The sequence below is a fragment of the Pseudopipra pipra genome, chromosome 4 (genome assembly GCF_036250125.1).
Source record: "Pseudopipra pipra isolate bDixPip1 chromosome 4, bDixPip1.hap1, whole genome shotgun sequence".
NCBI classification, from domain to species: Eukaryota; Metazoa; Chordata; class Aves; order Passeriformes; family Pipridae; genus Pseudopipra; species Pseudopipra pipra.
Window position 1 is genome coordinate 10,918,705 of NC_087552.1, and position 21,021 is coordinate 10,939,725.

A 21,021-nucleotide genomic window follows, 5' to 3' on the forward strand; every position below is an offset into this window, starting at 1 on the left:
CCTGGCTGTGTTAGCACAGCACCCACTGATGACTCAGCCGGGCTGTGTGTGCCCGGGGAGGTTGTTGTTCTACCACAGCCAAGCTCCCTCTGGTGCTCCATCCAGCCATCCAAGCAACGCAAACTGGCTCTCCCTCTGCATCATCCCTGCATTGCAGCTCTAAGCCCACTTGAGGATCTAATCTTAGTTTTTCCATGGCTAGAACAGGCTTATTTGCCTCCGGACGAGGCAACAAGATAACTGGAGCTTTTGTTCTTTTTGGGGGATCCCAATCCAGCTATAAACATCTTTCTCATACTCCTATTGCCCCCTAAAATTCATTCCATATGTGTGCTGAAGCTGTTTGTCTCTGCTTCAACAATCACACCAAAATAATATGGTCATTTCCCAAATGCCAGCCACTGCCATCTTCTCAGTAGAAAAAAAGGATCTTTGATCTGTGCTATTTATTCATCCTGCATTACACCTACTACTACTGTTAAAAAACATAACACACTGGAGGTAGATTGTGCTATATTTCATGCACATTCATTGCTGGCGCTAAGGGACATACCCATCTGTTATTTGCTCTCAGCTTTGCTTACTGATAAAACAGGAAAGACAGCTTGCTGATGAGCTCTTTGAAGCAAAAGGCTCCTCTCTTTTTTACAATTAAAGCCTATGAATAATTTTTTCAGTAGACAGTATGCAGCCTACCTCAAATCAAAATTACTTCTACTAAATTAAAACTAAATACTCTCTACATTTTTTATTTTATCATGTGACTTTGAGTGATGAAATCTTACAGCAGCATGACTTTCTTTAAATTATATTGGACTTTTTCCCAGCACAATCTGCTTTTCTGTTACCTGGATTTCAAACATATGCTCTAGTGTGTTTTTCAGCTATGTGGTCACATAAAAATATGTGAGGGGGTTAGTGCAGGAGAACACAGCTGTCTGTAGGATGGAGGCTTTGACAGATACTGTCCTTTCAGGGGTCCTCTCTGCTCATTACGGTCATCACAGATTCCAAGAATTTCCCAGCACTGAAGGCAGACATGCCAGGAATGTGTCACGACCCACCAGTAGGGGACGTGATTTTTGTTATAAATTCTCTCCAGGCTGAACAAAGACACCAGACACGTGTCAGGAACTCTTACTTTTTACTATACAGCACTTCAAGTTCTCAACTCCCACCACAAACTCCTCAAAGGTGCTGGCACAGAAGCCACGGCACACCTCCACAATTTCCCCCCTCCCAAAACAGTGTTCCATACAGAGTACAAAGAATATGATAGCAGTGCTTCAGTCAGGCAAAGCAAGGGAAGAAGACAAACAATCTCACCAGTCCTTAGATGCCACATTTGTCCTGCCATATGGATGGTCCACAGCTGGTGTTGCAAGACAAAGAAAGCTAAAGAGAAAAAGAGGAAAGGAGAGGAGAAAGAGAAGAGACAAAAAGAGGGAGCGAAGGGGCCCAATCTATGTTCTTTTATAGTTAACCTGGTGCACACCTCTTATGTAAATTAGACTTTCACCACTTTGTTCACACCTGCACAGTCAGCCCTTCTCCAGGAAGCAAGGGAGGAAAAGTGGGGAGGTGGAACTGAGCACGAGTCTCACCGCAGAGCAGGAAGTTGGCTCAGAACTGCAGTGTCCCACCTCCGTGTCTCCAGTCATATCTTCCTGTCATAACAGTAAGAACATTTGAGACAAAACATGCTTAGATCTGGTCTTCTAAAGAGTGACCTTAGCCATGTGACCTTAGAGTGACTCCTCCAGTGGTTACTTCATCTTTAGAGCTATTGGAAGTCATCCACCACTCATGCTCTCTCAACACATCCAGGGCTACTGGGATAGAGAAGGTCCTGACAGGGTAGGTCCTTTCAGGGGCTTTGGCTCTTGCCATGAGGAGCAGACACTTTTATCAGTTCATTCCTAGGTATCCTGCTTTCCCATGCCATGACCTTTTTTCCTCCAATGCATGACCTTTCCCATGGCAAGTTTCTGTGCATATCTCTACTGTGCAGAGAACAAACATAAAGGTATAAAATTTATGCCCGGAATACACCTTAGGAAAACAACAACAACAACAAACACTATAAAAAACACTCTTGTTTTTTTTCTCCTTTCACTCTGCACATGCTCAGACACCTCTGTTATCTCACACTTTTTCAAAAAGGGAATATCCGAAGATTTCAGCATCTAAACAGGGATGTATGGCTTTCATCTCCAGGAACTCGTCATCAGGAATAAAGCACAGCTTTTGTATGGTTGAATTGTGTTTCCAGTGGCAAATCAGTTCCTGCTTTTTGTCACTCAGAGCAATCACCACTTTGCCAACCCCCATCAATCAGTGCATCAGTTTAGATTTAATCTCAAAAATATTAAAAGTCCCCCTAGAAAGTTTCCAGTTTTGCCAAACAGACACATAACCTGGCAGCAACCCATCTAACACATGGTAGCTGTGCCACCTTTCATGCCCTATCAGTGGGCCTCTGGCCAGGCACTGAGATCCTCTTCACTCAGCACAGGAACACTTGGCAGTGACATCTCTGAGGAACAGGAACTACTCAATGGAAGGGGACACCAGTGACAGATGATATACACTTTCTCTTGATATATATGCCAAAGCAACATTTAAAGCTTTTTGATGGAAAGTTAATTTTCTGACAATATGATGCCTGCTGGTATTGTACAACCAGGAATGATTCACAGTCAATGAGTTCTGAGCTTTCCAGATTTAGATGCACGATCCAATGACGTGCAACAGTTAGCAGCATCCTCTGTGTGCTTCTCACAATATCTGAAAACAAGGCACTGTTCTGGCAAGGTAATTTCTACTACTTGAACCAATTAAACCTGTTAAAGAGAAAAAAAATAGATCACCCACTAGCATAGAAAATTCAACAATCTACAAAATGGGAGCAAAATTTGAGGAGGAGTGTTGACTGGCAAATTCCTACTGCTTTGGGAGGCTGGAGGTCTTAGTGAGTTGAGTCACTGTGCCACAGGCAACACCTTAAAATATCCTAGGGGAACACTCAGGGAAGAACATCAGAGCTCCCTGTTTGTATTGCTATTCTACCTTTCCTATACCAACAAGCCTTCAGAGAAGGTTGATGAGTGCTGTCTTACTAGCATGGTTTAACCCTAGCCAGCAACTAAGTACTGCACAGATACTCACTCACTCCCTCTCCCCCACTATAGGATGGGGAAGAGAATCTGAAAAAGATTAAAAAAACTGATGGGGTTGAGCTAAGAACAGTTTAATATTTGAAACTAAATAAATATATTAAATAATAATAACAACAAAAACAATAATAGTAATGAGGGGGTAAAAGAGAAGAGAAAAAAGTAAAACCCAGGGCAGACAAGTGATGCACTATACAACTGCTCATCCCAACACAATTGCTGACCAGTACTCAGCCCATTCACAAACAGTGATTGGCCTCTTTATGGGTAACTCTCTCCAATTTATATACTGAGCATGACATTCCATGGTATGAAACATCCCTTTGGCCTGTTCAATTCGGCTGTCCTGGCCATGCTCCCTCCCAGCTTCTTCTGCACCTACCTCCTTGTTGGCAAAGCATGGGACACTGAAAAGTCCCTGACTTAGGGAAAGCACTACTGAGCAACAACCAAAACATCAGTGTGTTATCCGTGTTATTCTCATACTAAATCCTAACCACAGCACTGTAGCAGCTGTTAAGATGAACCCAAACTCTGCTCCAACCAGAACCAGGACACTTACTAACACTGGGTGAGTGTTTTGAGATTCTAGAAGAGAAGCATTGCTGAAGTGCAAGTCTCACAAGCAGTGAGTGGTTTGGGCTGCAGGAGGTTGGCCACCAGAGGAGCTGAGCAAGCACAGCCCCTAGCACAAGCCAGGCAGCTGCAGCCTGCCACTGAGCTCTACTGTACTTCATGAAGGGGCAGGCATCACAGCTGCAGTGCACAGGTCCACCTGGTTGATGTTTAAAAAGTTTATTTAAGTTGGAAAGCAACTGAAAGCAAATGTCATGCCAAGTTCAATTGCCCCCTTGTGTACCTCTAGCTACAGCACTTGTTCTGCCTGAAACACACTGTACCAGCTGGGCTCAGCTGGACTTTGGGGGATACATTGGTATGTACAAAGTCGGGATAACCTCACAGTGCAAAAATCTCAACTGTGTAACTGCTTTGCTTGCAGCAATCATTGTTATCTCATCTGTAAGCATATCTGTCATTGTTGCAGCTGAACATAATTACATAGCAATTTATCTACACTTTGCAAAAACTGTGTAGTTTGTAACGGTGTGACCTCACTGTCCCGGAGTGCCTTGGCTCCATTGTTCTCCTCCACAGAGCATGTTTGACACATGTTTGGGCTCTTTTATTTCCTCTTGGGCAGAACAAAAAGAGCACATAACAAAACTTCTGCCAGTCCTCAGGACCTTACTCTACTCAGGCAAACTTGCCACTAGAACTCAACTGGTACTGCTTCTGTTCAGAGGGACAGGTCTGTTTTTTCCTTAGGCAGACTTTCACCTGGGAGCACTGGAAGAACAGCATGGATACGCATGATCATCACAAAGAAAACTGTCACCATTGACCAGGAGGTCTCCCTTCCTGCTCCAGGCAGTGGGGAGCCTCCTCTGGAGACTGTTGGTGTCCATGGTACACAGCTCCTCTCCCTGGAGGCAGGAAGGGCCTCTCTTGCAGTACTACAGCATTTCCAAGGCACTAGAACAGAAAAAGGACATCAGGTCATGAAACCTTGTGCCATGTGGGAAGGGCAACCTCCTCTTCCCTTTCCCTTGCTTAAGAAAGTTAAAGAGGAGAAAGAAGGAAAGTCATGCACAATAGAAGTGAAAAAATGTTGATAAATGTGAACAGGAATACCTAAGCTTGTGCTTCATTTATGATAGATTAACAAATAGTTTTCATCTCTGGTACATCAAATGTTGAAATATACCTATATGCATGTCTACATACACATATGTATATAATGTGGTATCATTAGTTACATTTTTAGCCTGGTTTTATGCCAAGAGCCCTCTAGAAGAAATACTAGGCATTTTATGGGTAGTCTGAACTTTTAATTTCTACCTTTAAAACAAGGTCTATGGATTGTTTATCCATTCTCTTCAAGTGTGAACACATTCTGTCATTCATTATTGTATGAATTTCCTTAGGGACTATATAATGCAATTAGGCTCCCTTCTGTCACCTTCCTTCTAGGCCTGGAGATACTGTACTATCCAATCTTCTCATACATAACACATTCATTTAATTCCCTGTGGTACACTCACTTCTTGCCCTTCTGTGCACTTCTTATAATATTTAAATAACATCTTCAAACTATTGTTATGAGACTAGCCCACAAAGCAGCACACAGAAATTAGTCCAGTTTTTGGAACTGCTGCAGAGATGACTTTTCTTTGACTCATAATATTATTTTTCTTGGTCTTCCTGCAGCTCAGTCCTTTGAGAAAAGGAGCCTCAAAAGCGAGCCATTTCTAAAAGAGAGCTACAGCTTGCTGCTTTCTCTGGTGGATTTCAGTCACTTTCAGGGCTGTACAGAGTATCCTGGGTTATATGATTTCCTTTTGCTCAAGCGTGTCAACAGCATCTCAGCTCTGTTCTGGTAGTGTTACGCTCAGCATACAAACAGTGCAAGCAATGAATTTCAAAACAGATATGCTGGGAGCTAAAGAGAATGCTCTTAGTATTCAAAGCGTTGTCACAGAGTGCTAAAACGTTGAACACCTACCAGAAAGAATGAAACATCTGCTTAGGAAAGGAAGGTTATAATTTGTAACAGCAAGACTTTCTGTTGGAGGAAAAAAAACTATCAACAAACCAAACCAAATAAAAAAAAAACCCAAACAAACCAAACAAAAAAGAAAAAAACCGAAACAAAAAACCAAACCTGAGGGAACAAAATATCAAACCCTCATCAAGCAACCCTCTGGAGAAATCAGCTATCTCCTTACAAGAGATACCACTTAGGAGTGAAGCATTCTCCACTTTTCTTTCTCAAATTAATTCTGTGCTGTGATTACATTATGCTTCTTACACTTGCCAGTGCCTAACTATATTTAGTCTGCTTCCAAACCCTGTCAAGTTTACCTATTTTCCCCATTGTTAAATAGACTAGTCTGTGCAGTTTCTTTCCTCTGCACAATAATGAGTAGACTGGTGTGTGTCACTCCAGTACTGTCATTAACAGCAGATTGGAACGAGGCCATGCCTTGCTGGAGCAAAGCCAGACCAGAGAAGTGTCTTAATAAATGCCAGTGCTTGTTTGAGAGAATTCCCCAAGCAAAACAAGCCAGAAAAAAATCCAGCAAAGTAAGTTTTTATTGATTTGGTTTCTCAAACATATAATATTAATTTTTATTAATTTTTATTAGCTTTATTAATTTCAGATTAATTTCTTTAAACATGCTGATTTTTGTGAGAGGGGATTTGAGAAGTATGAGTGGTTTCTAGCCAGATGGAGTAATCCTCAGGAATGTAGGGTCTGTCCTGAAAGCACCTTTGTTGTTGAGAGCACAGAAATTATTATATGATTCATAGCCTAGGAGCAGATCCCACTTGCAGGATGCCACATGTAAGGGAATCCATGAACTCCTCAAGAAGTTTTCTTTTTCTGTAGGTTTTTTTTTTTTGGGGGGGGGGTGTTCCTAGTTTTATTTCATCAGAAGTTTAACATATATCTTCTTCTTTTTTTCCCTAAATCAATCAATAAATAAATATCTCCAAAGCTCCAAGGCTTCTGAATATCTCAAGACTGTGAAAAGAACTCTCTGCTTTCTACTTGCCCTGCTCTACAATATTGAGTTCTCTAGAGAGCTCACAGTAAGTAGGAAATGCAGGTCTACACAATGCTACACTCAGGGTGAGCATGTGCTTTAAAATTAAATTGCTTTTGTTTCCCTACAAGTAGAGGAAAACCACAGTAATAATTGTGCAATGTTACCCGCTCTTATGTATTTCTCAGATTTGTTTCTCTTTTGATGGAATACACTGTATTTCAAATTTTCCACTGGAGTCATCGGCAACACTGGACAGTCTCATAAAACGTGAATTAGGGTCCTTGAAGAGCGAGCTTGGATTTAATGGTGGGTTTAATGGCGTAGCTAGTGTGGTTCTCTGAATAACCTGAGTGTCATTAAAACTCGCCTGGGTGAAATGACACAAAGATCCAAACCAGATGAATCGGCACCACACCTGCAAAATGAGTGTAATGTTGAACTCTGGTTCTCAACTAGCGTAGTGCAGGGCAACTGTAGAGAAGACTTATGAGGCAATTCCTCTGTATTAATTTAGGTGACATACTCTCCCTCTCAAAAATAACTTAGGCATTCTTCTGCCCAAGCCCCCACTACATTCTGCTGAGTCAGCATTTAGCTCTTAATTTCAATGCCATAAATCTTAACAACTGGTGATAAAATGTATACTTTTTGTTGCTGAGGAGCACCAGAAGTTTAGATTCTACATTTCTCTACACCTGGTCATTACAGTAGTGCCTTGGAATGAAAGTAATTCATTGCTCCTGATAAAACTTTTCCATAAAAAAAATTCACTATTTATATTCACAAACATACACGTGTCTCTGTTCAAAAAAAAAAAAGCCTTCGAACGAGCCAAAAATTCAAGAAATGTGAAAACCTGCCTTATACTGCGGTGAGGGGGTGGTGCTTACAGGCATATTTACAAATAAAACTATGGTCTCTTTTGGTTTTAAGAATCAAACTCTCCTTAACTATTCCATCAGCAATAGCACCTTTTTAAGACAACTAAGGAATCACTTACATTGTAAAAGACCTCTAAAACCATTGAGTTCAACCATTAACCCCACTACTGATGTTTTCAAGTTTGTTTTTAAGCGCCACATCTACACATCCTTTAAATACCTCCAGAGATGGGGACTCAACCACTTTCCTGGGCAGCCTGTTCCAATACTTGACAACCCTTTCCATGAAGAATTTTTTCCTAATATCCAACCTAAACCTGCCCTGGTGCAACTCGAGGCCATTTCCTCTTGTCCTATTGTATGTTACGTGGGAGAAGGTTGCTTATACATATCAAATTCTAAAAATAAATTTTTATTTTTCTATTATCCTGAGTTTGATAGGAGCTTTAGTTGCTATTTCTGACCTTTTAATCCTCTTATTTGCTGGCCACGTGCATGTTGGCATGCCATGCAGCAGGAGAGGTCTGCTTTCTCTTTGAGCACTGCACACACTGCCTAAATGTTCACAGACCTTAAGTGGTAATAATGTCTAACATCCCCACTTCCCTGTCCTGCTCACACACTCAGTATCAGCCTTTAAGCCAGATTCCAGGCTGGACCTAACAATCTACAGAGGTACCTTTCAACCCTCTTTTTTAATGTGATTCTGGTAGGTAAATATAAAAGCCCTACAAAGAAATGGAGCAACATAGGAATAAACAGGCAGTGGTATAAAGAAAAGGAAGAAACCAGGGCAGTGTTAATCCTGAGATGAATTTCTATGCCACTTGAGATGGTTAATTATTTCATAAACATCACTGGGGAAATGTTCAGTTCCTCAGGCTCAGTTATAAAATGAACTGACACTGAAAGTCAAGTCTCCTAGAACAACATCCTTACCCTTTTGAAAGACTGGACTGTTAATGGTTAATGACCTAAGAAATCAACCACCACTTGCAGTAACCACCCAGGTGGGTGTTTGAACCCATCACTGGAGGCTACAGCTGGGGGTTGAAGAAGATAAGGGAAGAGGCTCATAAGAGGCAAATCCTTCAAAGTGGGATAAGTGCTTTTATCATGCCTAAGTCCTTACACAAGTGACCTGGCTGTGAAAACTCCCCTCTAGAGAAGTACCTGGACATTCACATGTAGCCGGAAGATATTCATCCATCAAAGACTCTCAAAGTGTCCCGTGATCCAAAGTATTACATCATCCAGTGTAAAACTCCCCATCCTAGGGGAGGAACTTGGGCGTTCCCACCTGAACCTGAGCATATATAACCCGTGGAATTTTGTGTTTCACGGGCTTCCCCTACCACCTGACAGATCAAGACTGTGACCATCACCTTGACAAGACTGGGACCCTCATCACCAAGATCACAAGAAGAGGACTGACAGAATGCTGTTGGAATTCACAGAGTGGGGATATTTTTCTACCTAATCTGTCTCTCTGTCACTCTCTTCCTCTCCCCCCTCTCTTTTTCCTATTTCTTTCTATCTCTCTCTACCTCACATTTATTGTTAAATAAAAATCCATACTATTGACTTGGGCATACGGTGTCGTTTGCACCTTAATTTGGGAGAGACATCTCCCTAATAATTTTAATAACCAGATTATAACACACCTCTCACAAAATATGCTCAGATTTTTTATGACATTTCACAGAAGGACAGCCAGCCCTGAGAGAACTGATTAACGTCACTCCCTGTTCAACAGCATAGGTTAAAAGCTGGAATGAGGGCATCCAGCCTAGCAATACCAACTATAATAGTAAGATGACTAATGAGATGAGTAATGAAGGATATCATGTCTTAAAATTCCACCTTTCCCCGAGATGAAAGGTTGAGAGAGATAGTTGCATTTATACACTAATTTCTCCCATACAGGGACCAGATGGCTTTTAGACTTTATTTCATTGATTTTCTCTTTTTTTTTTTTTTAGTTTTTTTTTAATTGACTTCCAGCAAGAGAACTCTTCTTTCATAGCAGCCACATGACTTATCTTTGTATAGTCCTACAACATTTCTTTCTTCCCTTTCACTTTCTTAATCTGCACACTTTTTTTGATAACTAAAAAGCCAGAAACATTCTTTTGCTGACTTGGTTTGTCACTTATGTTAAACCCTTGCTCTGTCCAATATCACGTGTCTGAATCACACCTGGAAAAGCACTTAAGGACATACTTATTTATAAGAGGCAGAAGTGGTTTTCTAACTTGGAATGCACTACTCAGCTGGGAACTGCATTTGTAAATTGCACATTTATCAGTGAATCTAAGTATTTCAGGAGGAACTGTCTGAACAGCACACATGTGGTGCAGAAATTGCCATGGTACCGGAAAGGAAAGATACGGCAGGGTGATGATAATCACTATTATTAGTATTTTAATCAATGGAAATTATGAGTAACTAGTAATAATGTACCCCAGTGTTTTGATTTGAAAGGGTTTTTTTCCTGAGATTAGGTGTTTGACAAAAGTTTGCACTATAAAGGGCAATATTTCAAGAAGGAAGGCAGGCTTAATACATGCTTCAAAGAGCTCTAAACATCAGTTATTTCAACAGTTCAGGCTCATCCAAGTATGATTTTGCTAGGTGTTGCGAGGTGCCATTGCTAGATCCCATGCCAGGAGGTCTCCTGCTCCCTGTTGAATCCATGACCAGTCCTTGCAGCAGCATTGATCGCGCTCAGGTCTGCAACTAGGAGTCTCTCCAAGTGGAATTATAGTGTTGGAAAAGCGAGAAATTTCACAGTCTTCTTCAGACTTTTCATCTACTGTGGTGAATAAGCAACTTTCAAGGAATTTAGCATCTGTGTCAGTGCCAGGCTCTCCTGAAAAAGAGAGATTTCTGTATGCTGTTTTACAAGCCTTGTAGCAAAGATTGTAGCAACAAACAAGCTTGTTCCACAAGGAAACTCTGGCTTTTATAAGCCCAACTTCCCTCGGTTGAGAAGACAGCTTGCAAAACTGTAACATCTGCTGTCTTTAGAAATAGGACGATGATATTAACTCAGCCATATTGCATGGGCAAGAATACTTGCATCCACGAAAATGTTGAGATGGACCATAGTGAGTCAGCTGCCGAGTCACTTAGAAATTTTTGAGAGCCTTGCACATTGGGTGAGATACTCCATTCCCACCAGTCTTCTTTTGCTACAGTGGAAACCATGACAAATATGATCATGGTTTTTAATTCACAAAATGAGACAGTGCATGGAGGGTGCCAGTTGCCTTTGCTAGGTGACTCAGAGTCTTCAGATCTCTGAACCAGAGGTCATCTCTCAGTTTGGAAGAGTTTTTAATGTTTTCAATTTATTACTCTGAATTACTTTCAGTTGAATGACAGATACTCAGTTTAATGACAGATACTCAGTTTAATGACTTGAATTTATAGACCTTCTGTTAATAACTCCCTCTGACTGTGGAGTGCGAATGACAATGGTAAAGACACAGAGTAGTCTTATAGCAAAATAGCTTTTGAAAAATTGAAGTTGAATTTATGCTAATATAGCTATAAATAAAAGGGACTACTCTATGACATCTTTACAGAGGAAAAATACCACAGCAAGGGTACTTCCTATGGCCTTTCTCATGCCTCTTTTTGTGATTATTCAAGGACTTCAACTTCATGCACTTCAGAGAAGTGCAGAGATGCCTAGTTGCCATGTCAGTATTGAAAAATGGTTCAAATTCACCATGAATGTAGTCTCTTTCTTGCCTGCACAATTTATTTCCACTGGTATTGGTGGCCATGAGAGGCACAGTCCTGCTCCGTGCATTGCCAATGGGAAATGGGGACTACATACCTCATATGAGTGGAAGACATGAACCCTCATGTGGGCCAGGACCTTGTCTCTATTCCACACCTCCAGGAGCTATTTCTGTTTTCACTGGTGTAAGGCAGACTGAAAAGCACTGGCAGATACTTTAGAGAAAAGGAGTTTTCTCACAGTCCTTCCCTTCCTATTCCCCTCCACTTATGGGCCTTGCCTAACATATCTGATAAATATCTTAGAACAGTTTGGGTTGGAAGGGACCTTCTAAAGGTCATCTAGTCCAACTCCCCTGCAATGAGTATGGACTTCTTCAGGATCAGCTTGCCCAGAGCCCAGTCCAACCAGGCCTCAAACGGTTCCAGGGGTGAGGCCTCTACCACGTCTCTGGGCAACTTGTCGGGTGTTTCACCACTCTTATAAAAATTTTCTTCCTTATATCTAATCTAAACAGAATCTGTTTTAATTTAACAGTTTTGAAAAGTATAAAGTTGCCATAACCAAGCCACTAAATCCTGGTCACAGGTGATACCCTTCATTTATCAATAAAACTAATCAAACCTTGAGAGCAACTACAACAGTTCTCTTTATTCTGGAGGAAGTCTTCAAAGTCTGTCCCATCTTTCTTACAGGTCCTCCTTAAGCTTCTTTAAACTGAAATGCTACAATAAGGTTTCCCAAGAGCCTTCTCTTCTCCAGGCCTGAACAACCCAAACTCTCTCAGCCTGTCCTCAGAAGAGAGATGCTCCCTCCCTCTGACTATTTTTGTGTAGAAAAGAAGAAAGCAACCTCCCTATTAACAACTACTTTATTGCAGTTGACATTTATCCAGGGCTTAGACCTCACACCTGTCTGTCTCTGCTTCAGCACCGTTCACATTCTTTTGGAGAGAAAACCTTTCCCTTGTACTGCCCTTTCCAACTTGCAGATGGAGCTTTGACTGCAGCTGAACTTAGGAAAGTCTCTGTTCCCCATTAACTACTTCTTCCCATAGCAATATTGCAGTTCAGTCATCAAAGTCTGACCCAGCTACAGTATCAGGAACTGAAGAACCAAGAGGGCAAATTCAAAACATCATAGATGCACTTCTGCTACATAAATATGTAGGTGTCTCTGTCTCCACGCATATGTGAGAGAGCGCATGCATCCCCTAGCTGCTAAATTACACTTTTTTCATAACTTCAATCTGAGACAAATGAAATTGCCCCCCAAAAATAATGAAAGTCAAATTGATCTTCTAAATGGATCAATAGAAGCTTAACTGAAATAGATAAGGGAGTTTATCAGACCTGATGTAGTAAAACACTAATAAGATCACTTTCAATTCATACGTATAAGACTAAATTTTCAGCACAAATTGATCTCATGGCCAAGGATGAATGGGAACCTTTAGTAACGGGTTAGGGCTGCAAAGCATTCTTTTTCTAACAAACAGTAGGTTTTCCTCTTTTCCTTACTGCTTGCATATTTTTAATTCTGCCTTTCTTCTGCACAAAGCAGTAGATTTCTCTCTGAAGTGCTTATTTGTTTCAGAAAACATCGGTTCATTGTCTGCACGGTTTTGCACTGAACGGGACCTGAGAAAAGGAGAATGGGAACAAAAATCCCTTATGGCCTTGATTGTAAAAGTGTTCCTCTTGGGGCCCTTGTTGTTCCCACTGCCTGCAGTGACCACATAAGGAGTTTGGATGAAGCAGAGCAGCCTCAGGAGAAGGGATGGAGAGAGCCCCCAGCCGCAATGCAGAAGATACGAACTGGAGGCTCCCTCACTGGTACTGGCCACTGTATATTTGGCACCTTCTCCTTTAAAATTTTGGGGTTGATGTTTTCTGCAAAAAAGAAAAAAACTATTTTCCCCTAACTCTATGTCTATAAAATCTGCAAAAGGCAGGTCACCTCATCTGCCCCAGTGACAGGCACCAATCCATCTTCTGGAGTGGGGCTGAAGCATCCTTTTCTCTGCATTATCCCTGGTTCACAAGATGCTTTCCTCCCTCTGCACACTATCCTGGCTTCTTACCCAGGCATGTGCTCTGCTAGTTGGAGGGATAATCTTGTTGGGTTTATCACTACTGCTTCAAAGAGTGGGATTTACCTCTTCTATTTTCAGGTGCCCTGAAGTTCTATCTGTAGCTTATGTTCTTCTATAGCCTTAGGCTGCTCTCCATGGTCAGTGGGGAAAATCAGACTCCTCCAGGGGGAGCAAAGAGAAAAACCACTGTGCTCAAAACGCTGTGAGCTAAGATGTGTCAAAAAATATAATGTGAAAGAAGGAAAGTCCAACTGTGCTGGAGAGACAAGAAAATACAACTCCACCAGAAGCAGAAGGCAGGCAGATAGAAATTCATCCCACATACCCCAGAATAGCTCACATCACCTCCTGGAAGAACCAGTTTGTCTCCAGTGACTGCAGAGATCTTCAACGCTTTCACTCACTAAATACTCAGTTTTCGGATGGTTAGAGGCAAGTGAAACGAATACAGCTTTGAGGATCCAGCATCCACAGCTGTGAAGTTAGCTCTTAATCTGATAGTATTTTTTCCTGGAAGGCTGCTCATGCAGCTGGAATATAACTTTTTTGCTGCAGCTTGATCCATTTAAAAGAGGAAAAAAAAAACCTGCAAAAGAAAGTACTTCCCTGGCCATTTATATATGTGTAAATAAATATATTCAAAAAGGAGAGAGCCCTTGAACAGCTTTACCTTTCTCTATCTGACTCCTAAAATAAAAAGAAATAAAACAAAAGGAATCGCCAGGAGAAATCTTCTTGTGCTATAGGACATGAGGGGAAAAAAAAAAAGACAGTACAGTATGTAGACAAAAAAAGCCCCCCATGAGTTTTGACTATGCAAAATTTTGGTCATGTGAAGAGGTACTGTCTGCATCACTGCACAAAAGATATTGGGTTTTGGTGTAACCCAGACTGAAGCTGGTGTATCATCTGTGAAGTGATACCAATTATTTTGATATGGAGATATTCAGTAAGGAATTTAGTCTGCTCTGGGATTAGTTACCAAAAGACTTTTGGCACCACAGAGAGAAGATGGCTGAATATTCATATCCCAAGGTATGACATTTAGAACAATAAATAGGAACAATTGAGATGAAATTATAACACAGCAAAATAACAGGCCTTTCCTAATGTTTTTTATAAAGCAATATATAACAGGATCATCCATTCTTTTTAATTGTAGAATCAGTTATATATTATTTAGAAAATGGAATTCCTAAATAATTACATTTAAAAGTATTCTGCTGAGGTAATCATAGAATTATAGACTGGTTTGGGTTGGAAGAAACCTTAAAGATCATCCAATTTCAGTTCCCCTGCCACGGGCAGGGATGTTTCCCAGGTTGCCCAGGGCCTCATCCAACCTGGCCTTGAACACTTCCAGGGATGAGGCATCCACAGCTTCTCTGGGCAACCTGTGCCAGTGCCTCACCACCCTCACAGTAAAAAATTTCTGACTAATAACTATGCTAAACGTGCTCTCTTTCAACTGGAAGCCTTTCCCCCTTGTCCTATCAATAATCTCTTTGTAAGGAAACCCTGTAACAGTGTACAAGAACAAACACTGACTACCAAGAAAAGCAGAACAACACTGAAGGCTTTTGGCAGTAAGACAACTGCAGACCAAAATGTAGGACTCTGAGCATTGCCAATTAATACAAATATATTTAATGAAAACCAAAAAGAAATGAAGAAAGATAAGATTTTCTGGACTACAACTTCTAAACATAAATTGTTGTCTAAAAAAAAGCATGCTGAATATGGCATATTATAATAGATAGGAAAACCTATCTATCAGCTGAACTGAGTTACAATCAATTTTTGAAATAACAGAAACATTAATAAAAAAGCAACAGTATCATGATACTTATCAGACCTCTTGTTAATGAGGAGTAAAGGATTTCTGCAAAATAGGCTGTTAATGTAAAATCCATAACTCTGCCTAGATTTCAGATAGCTGCCTCTAGAATGATAGTCCCTGGTCTGTTCCTAGCATTGCCAAGAATACAAGAATATGAACTGTATCCAGAGTGCAGAAAATAAAAACAAAGTGGGTTTTTTGGTTTGGTTTTTGGGATTTTCTAGTGAACAAAATCTTTCAGGAATGGACTTGAATTGTAGGCTTTGCAGGCAAAAATTTCAAAGTACTTTTGGAACCCAATGAGCAATATGAACACAGTTAAGAGGAAAAAATAAATAAATTTACTGCTCCAAATAGAGTCCACAACTTCTAAATTAGGGCTCTGTAAGTTACTCTCAAATTTGAATATTAAGTTCAAAGTATATCAAATTAGATGCTTCAAACCATAGAAAACCAAAACCTGTTGCTGTCTTCTTATATACTATTTTATTACTTCAAACGCTTAATTGTAACTGAAGCGCTTTGCATGCCTTTCTGTTCTGTTCTGATTTGAACAGAAATCAAAGAATAGTTTGAGTTGGCAAAGATCATCTAGTTTCAAATCCCTGCCATGGGCTGGGACACCTTCCACTAGAACAGGTTGCTCCAAGCCCCATCCAGCCTGTCCTTGAACACTTCCAGGGATGGGACATCCACAACGTCAATAGGTGCCTTGGCAGAACAGAATCAGTATCATGTGCCTGTCTTAACCAATCACAATTGTTTTATGGATATAATTCCTCAATTGTAGACTGAAGGTTTCAAAACCATATTTCTTGAATAGGTTTGAATACCATTTGATGCTCAAAAAACCACCGTTTGTTAATTACTACAATATTAGCAGAAAAAGGAGATGCAATTTTCAAAAACATCATTAAAAAATGCATTGTCCACATGTTAGTCACAAAACACATCAGGAAATTAATTTGCATAAACTGCACGTGCATTAAGCACAGGATGGGAAGCAACAAATATTTCCAGACTAAATTTTCATAATGAAGAAAGGTAGGACAGAAAAACTTTAAAAACACAGTACTTCAGGGATATTTCCCCCCTCCTCCCCCTCCCCCAGAGATTTACCCCACATTTACAAGTGAAGGGAAATTATTTCTGCACCACTTCAAAGAACCTACAGCAGAATATGATGGGTGCCTGTCTGGGAAATGACCTGTCTTGGGCTGTGTGTCCCCTTTGTCACATGAATTCCTGGGTCTCAATTTTCTTCTTTTTTTGATCCCATCTGTTGGTTGGAGGCTCCTGGGACACACACACACACACACACACATACACACATGAACCAAACCTCATAGCAGAAGTCACCCAAACTCAAATGCATTTGTTCCCTGAATGTAAATATGGGGGGAAATACGAAAGGTAAACAGAGAACTCGAAAGGTTTATATGAACATTCATTCTGTGCTCATAAAAAGGAATGCCACAGCAGCATGGACACTTTTCAGCTCAGTCCTAGTCAATATAACTTGTCCCAGGCACCTCTTACCTGCCCTCAGGTTTTATCCATCAGCCATCAGTTTTCTCTGAAAAGAGAGATAAGTCTGTCTCTCTGACATCCTCCTTTAAGAAGACTTTAAGCCTGCAGTTGCCTCTTCCATAGGGAAGACACCATGACTGGAAATTCATAGGGACAGAACTCTGCTCATTGTTTATTACAGGTGATGACTCTGTTAGCATACTTTCCTGATCCTCAATTTAGCCCGTCTCCTTGCTGTTACCTTTCTTCTTTTCTCCAGCCTCCTAAAATAAGCCAGCATTTGTAACTGCCCTCAGGAACTGAGGTCTTTTTTTTTTTTCCTTGAGATGTGTTTGCCTCTTCAGGGAGCTGAATTAATTATCCCCCACAGAGACAGGAGCACAGAAATACTCACCACACTGGCAGCACTGATATGTTCGCTTTGGGGCTTTATTTCTTTTATACGGTCTATTGTACCTCAGTATAAAAGACTTCATGGTTTGAGAGCTTCCAGTAGCTCTCATTTGTCACAAACAGTGGTTTCTGGATGGGTTCTCAAAAGCCACCCATTTTTCCCCAGCCTTGGCTCTCGCTAAATTCAAGAGTCCCCCTGGGTATAGGGAGGACAGGAACCACGCAGTGTAGGTCACGGGCCACATCTCCACAGGGGCTGATGACTTTCCCAGGTGCATTGCTTCTGCAGCTCGTGCCTCTCTTTTCCACCACCCAGACAGGAAAAAGCCACTCCAGCCAAATTTCTCCACAGTGCCAGCACCTGAAAGACTGGTGCTGGAGGTGCCTGGGAGAAAAAACATGAATATTGAAGTGGTATCCCAAACTCCCTTGCTGCAGGCACTCCTTCCCCACAGGCTCAGCATTAGTACACAGAGCATTGCTCTTATGTGTTCTCCCACCTGTAATGCTTTATTCCCTCTTTCTCACACACATGCTTATCTATTTTTATTAGAGAAAAAATGTTTTATGTAGGTCTGGAGGATTGGGTTTTATTTTTAAAATGTTTGCAATAGTACTTCTGAAGCATCCCTATCATCTGACAAAAAAGGGAATTTAATGCAAACCCATATTTCACTTGCTCTCTCAACACTGTTTCTTTCCCTACAGAAATTGTTTTATTGAATCTGATTCTTTTGAAATTAATTTGGTATTCATGAAAGAGCTCAGATTGATAGCTTGGAAAATGATGGCCAGATTTCTCCACAGAACACGCATAGCAAAACTTATTTCGGACCCGCTGCAACGGATACTGGAGGAAGCTCAGTTTTAAAAGGGGTTCAGATGGAGTTTTGGTTATAATCCACAGGGAAACATTTTATCCATGTGCACAACATCATGCAGGGCAGTGTTTCCACTGACACCCAGATTTCTTCACAGGTTCATTTTAAAGGCTTGTCCCCTGGATGGGGCTCTGTCAGACAGCAGTCTCCATGTTTGGTGGCTTTGGGAGGTAGCATAATGACAGACAGTGGCCAATAATATGGTCAAACAATGATTCAAACAACTGATCCAAGATTAAAAAGGTGATTTATTGCCTGACAGATTCAATCTTCCCTTTCATCAGTTTAGTTAGAAAGAAAGGAAACAGTTGTATTTTAAGAGCAACTTTGAAAAACATGGTATGGATGAAATACGAAATAGAAAACTTTTCTTTCTTAGAGTATCAGTGAAGATTACCCAAAACCTTACATTAGTGCTTACAAGGACTCCAAAGGACTTCATAGTTTGCAGCAGCCTTTCTACTTACCCAAGGGCTATGTTCCCATGACCCAGTATGCACAGTCACTTTGATGTGAGTAAACACAGGTGCAGATTGGCATCAATCAAAAAAAAAGAAAAAAAAAAAAGAAAAGAAAAATCTGTTTTATGTTTTTCCAGTAGCTCCCTTTTATTATCTTTTCCATTTCTATCTAGCTTTGTTCCAAGACCAAAATAACAAGCCTTCAGTCCATGCACAATTGTAGTGTTTGGCAAACTAGGGACTGGTATGATAATTGACCAAAAAGATGTTCCATGCTTAAAGGAAAAGAGGGTCCATCTTATTTTATCTCATTTATATCAGAGCAAAATAGATTTTGAAGTACTATAGATTTATTACAGAGAGTTTCAAAGAATCTCTTAATTGTTATACACTGCTTTAATAGATCATTGTTAAAAGTGTTAATTTCAATTATCTAAATGCTTTTTCTGCCTTGTATGTCATTTGCAATAAAATTACTAGGGCCAGATTTACTGGTGTATACCATTTGCCGTGTGTAATTCCAACCTCAGCTTTACGACTGCTTTGTGTTGCTGGAGTGGGGAACTGAGCTTTCTAATGATTCTGGCATATAGCCTTTTCCCCACACATTCTATACCAATTTATTATTCCATGGTGGATGGTTATGTGCTTGCTGCAATTTACTTCAGAAACAGTATTAAAAATTAAGTTGATGTGCATTAAATAATACTTCATCAATTTTCTTAAACTTGGAACACAGGAATGCACCTCTCCATCACTAGCCCTAAATCACACATACATATATGTATATGTGTGTACAGAAAAACATTTGTATAATAGAAGAGAAAGCCAAATTAAAGCCACACAAGTCAAACATAAATACATGTCAAATAACATCTTGGAAAAATTGTGAGGAAAAAACCCAGCACATCATACTGCACCAGTCTGTGGTTTGTATGTGGGCACATTCATAACACAAATGAAATTCAACTTCCCCAAGAGTGCAGCTCCCAAACGAGTCCCACTCTTCCGATGGCTTCACAAACCCCTCACCAACAAGGCCAGGACAGGGAAACAGCCACGTGCTACTGCCTCTTGCCCCCTCTGCCCAGGTAAGTTATTGGGTTTCAGACCAATATTCAATATTCAAGCCCAGAGTTTTGGTGCAAACGTCCATTGCCAAGAGCCAAACAGCAACAAATCAAACCCAAATCTGTAGGACTAAAGTGGTTCTGATACCCGAGTAAACAGGTTTTTTCTAAGCAGGAAGAAGGGGAGTGTTTGGGTGACCACCTAACCTTTTGACTAACATATAATGATTTCATTTCTAAAAACAGCAACTCTGAGTGAGTGCAGAGATGAGGTGTTTTATTACCCACATGTGTCTGCTTTAGATAAAGGTTTTACATTTCCATTTTGGAAAGGATTTTGAAAACAATTTTTGTTTAAAATATGGGTAAAGGAATAAAAATGGGTCATGATCGATTCAACACAAGAGATAATTATTGCCATGAGCTACAACCTGAAGCATTTCAACATACATACGCCACTAGATAAATATGACACTGGTGCAGCACCGTATGCTGTCTTCTAAGCTAGCCTGCTTTTCATCATACAGATGCCTTTGTATGATCTCTGGGGCTGTATGAGACTTGCAGTCAAATGCAGAGCCTTCATAAAGGTATGATCAATCATCTCTGCCAACCTGACAGTACAGGCTCTGATTTATCCTGCCTCTGACTCATATATTTATTATAAAATCAAAGGTAGCTAGGGTTTAGCATCAGTACAAAGTACTGGAGTTTTGTTCAATAGTGAGCTGTTGCATGTGGAACAAGCATCAAATCCCCTGGCATTTAATGATTTATTTTAAATATATCGGGCACATGAATTAGCAAACAGAGATGTGAAATACTAACAGCAGCCAAAAGTAATTTATGAATATTGAATTGCACTGTGCAGTATGTCAAGTGAAAATAGAGAGAATTCCCTTAAAAGCTTCTTTGCTTGCCCCAGCTTTCAAGCAGAACACTTGAGGGAACTGTCCTGAATGCTCAAAAAGAAAAGAAAAAAAAGAATATTGAAAAAGAAAAAACCTCAGGAAATCTGAAATGTCCCCCTAGAAATGGATAACAGATATTTTTAAATGAAGCCATTGGTAATTGAAAATATGTAGGTAATTAAGTATACACAGATGTCTAATCATAAAATTCATTGTTGTGCATATAGTATCCAAATCTCTCAGTATCCCCCCAGAGTTTCCATAACCTCAAGCAGGGCATGTCACGTGCCCAAATTTTCTACCACCAGGTTGGCTGTATCAGGATTTCTCATTGGGCATTGGAGTGCAAGGATTCTCTTAAAATGCTACAGCATATCCTGGATACCCAAGAGGAGTTGAGTATTTGCCGTGATAAGCTTTA

General features: G+C 40.5%; 1 long non-coding RNA gene across 1 annotated transcript; it reads right to left on the reverse strand.

Annotated features, from left to right (window-relative positions):
* Nucleotides 1-1,814: 1,814 nt before the first annotated feature.
* Nucleotides 1,815-12,010, reverse strand: LOC135413823 (uncharacterized). The gene is made up of 3 exons (XR_010430407.1): nt 11,516-12,010; nt 4,515-4,709; nt 1,815-2,843 (listed from the first exon to the last, which is right to left on the reverse strand). It is a non-coding gene; the product is annotated as an uncharacterized LOC135413823 (long non-coding RNA).
* Between the last annotated feature and the right edge of the window lie 9,011 nt (nt 12,011-21,021).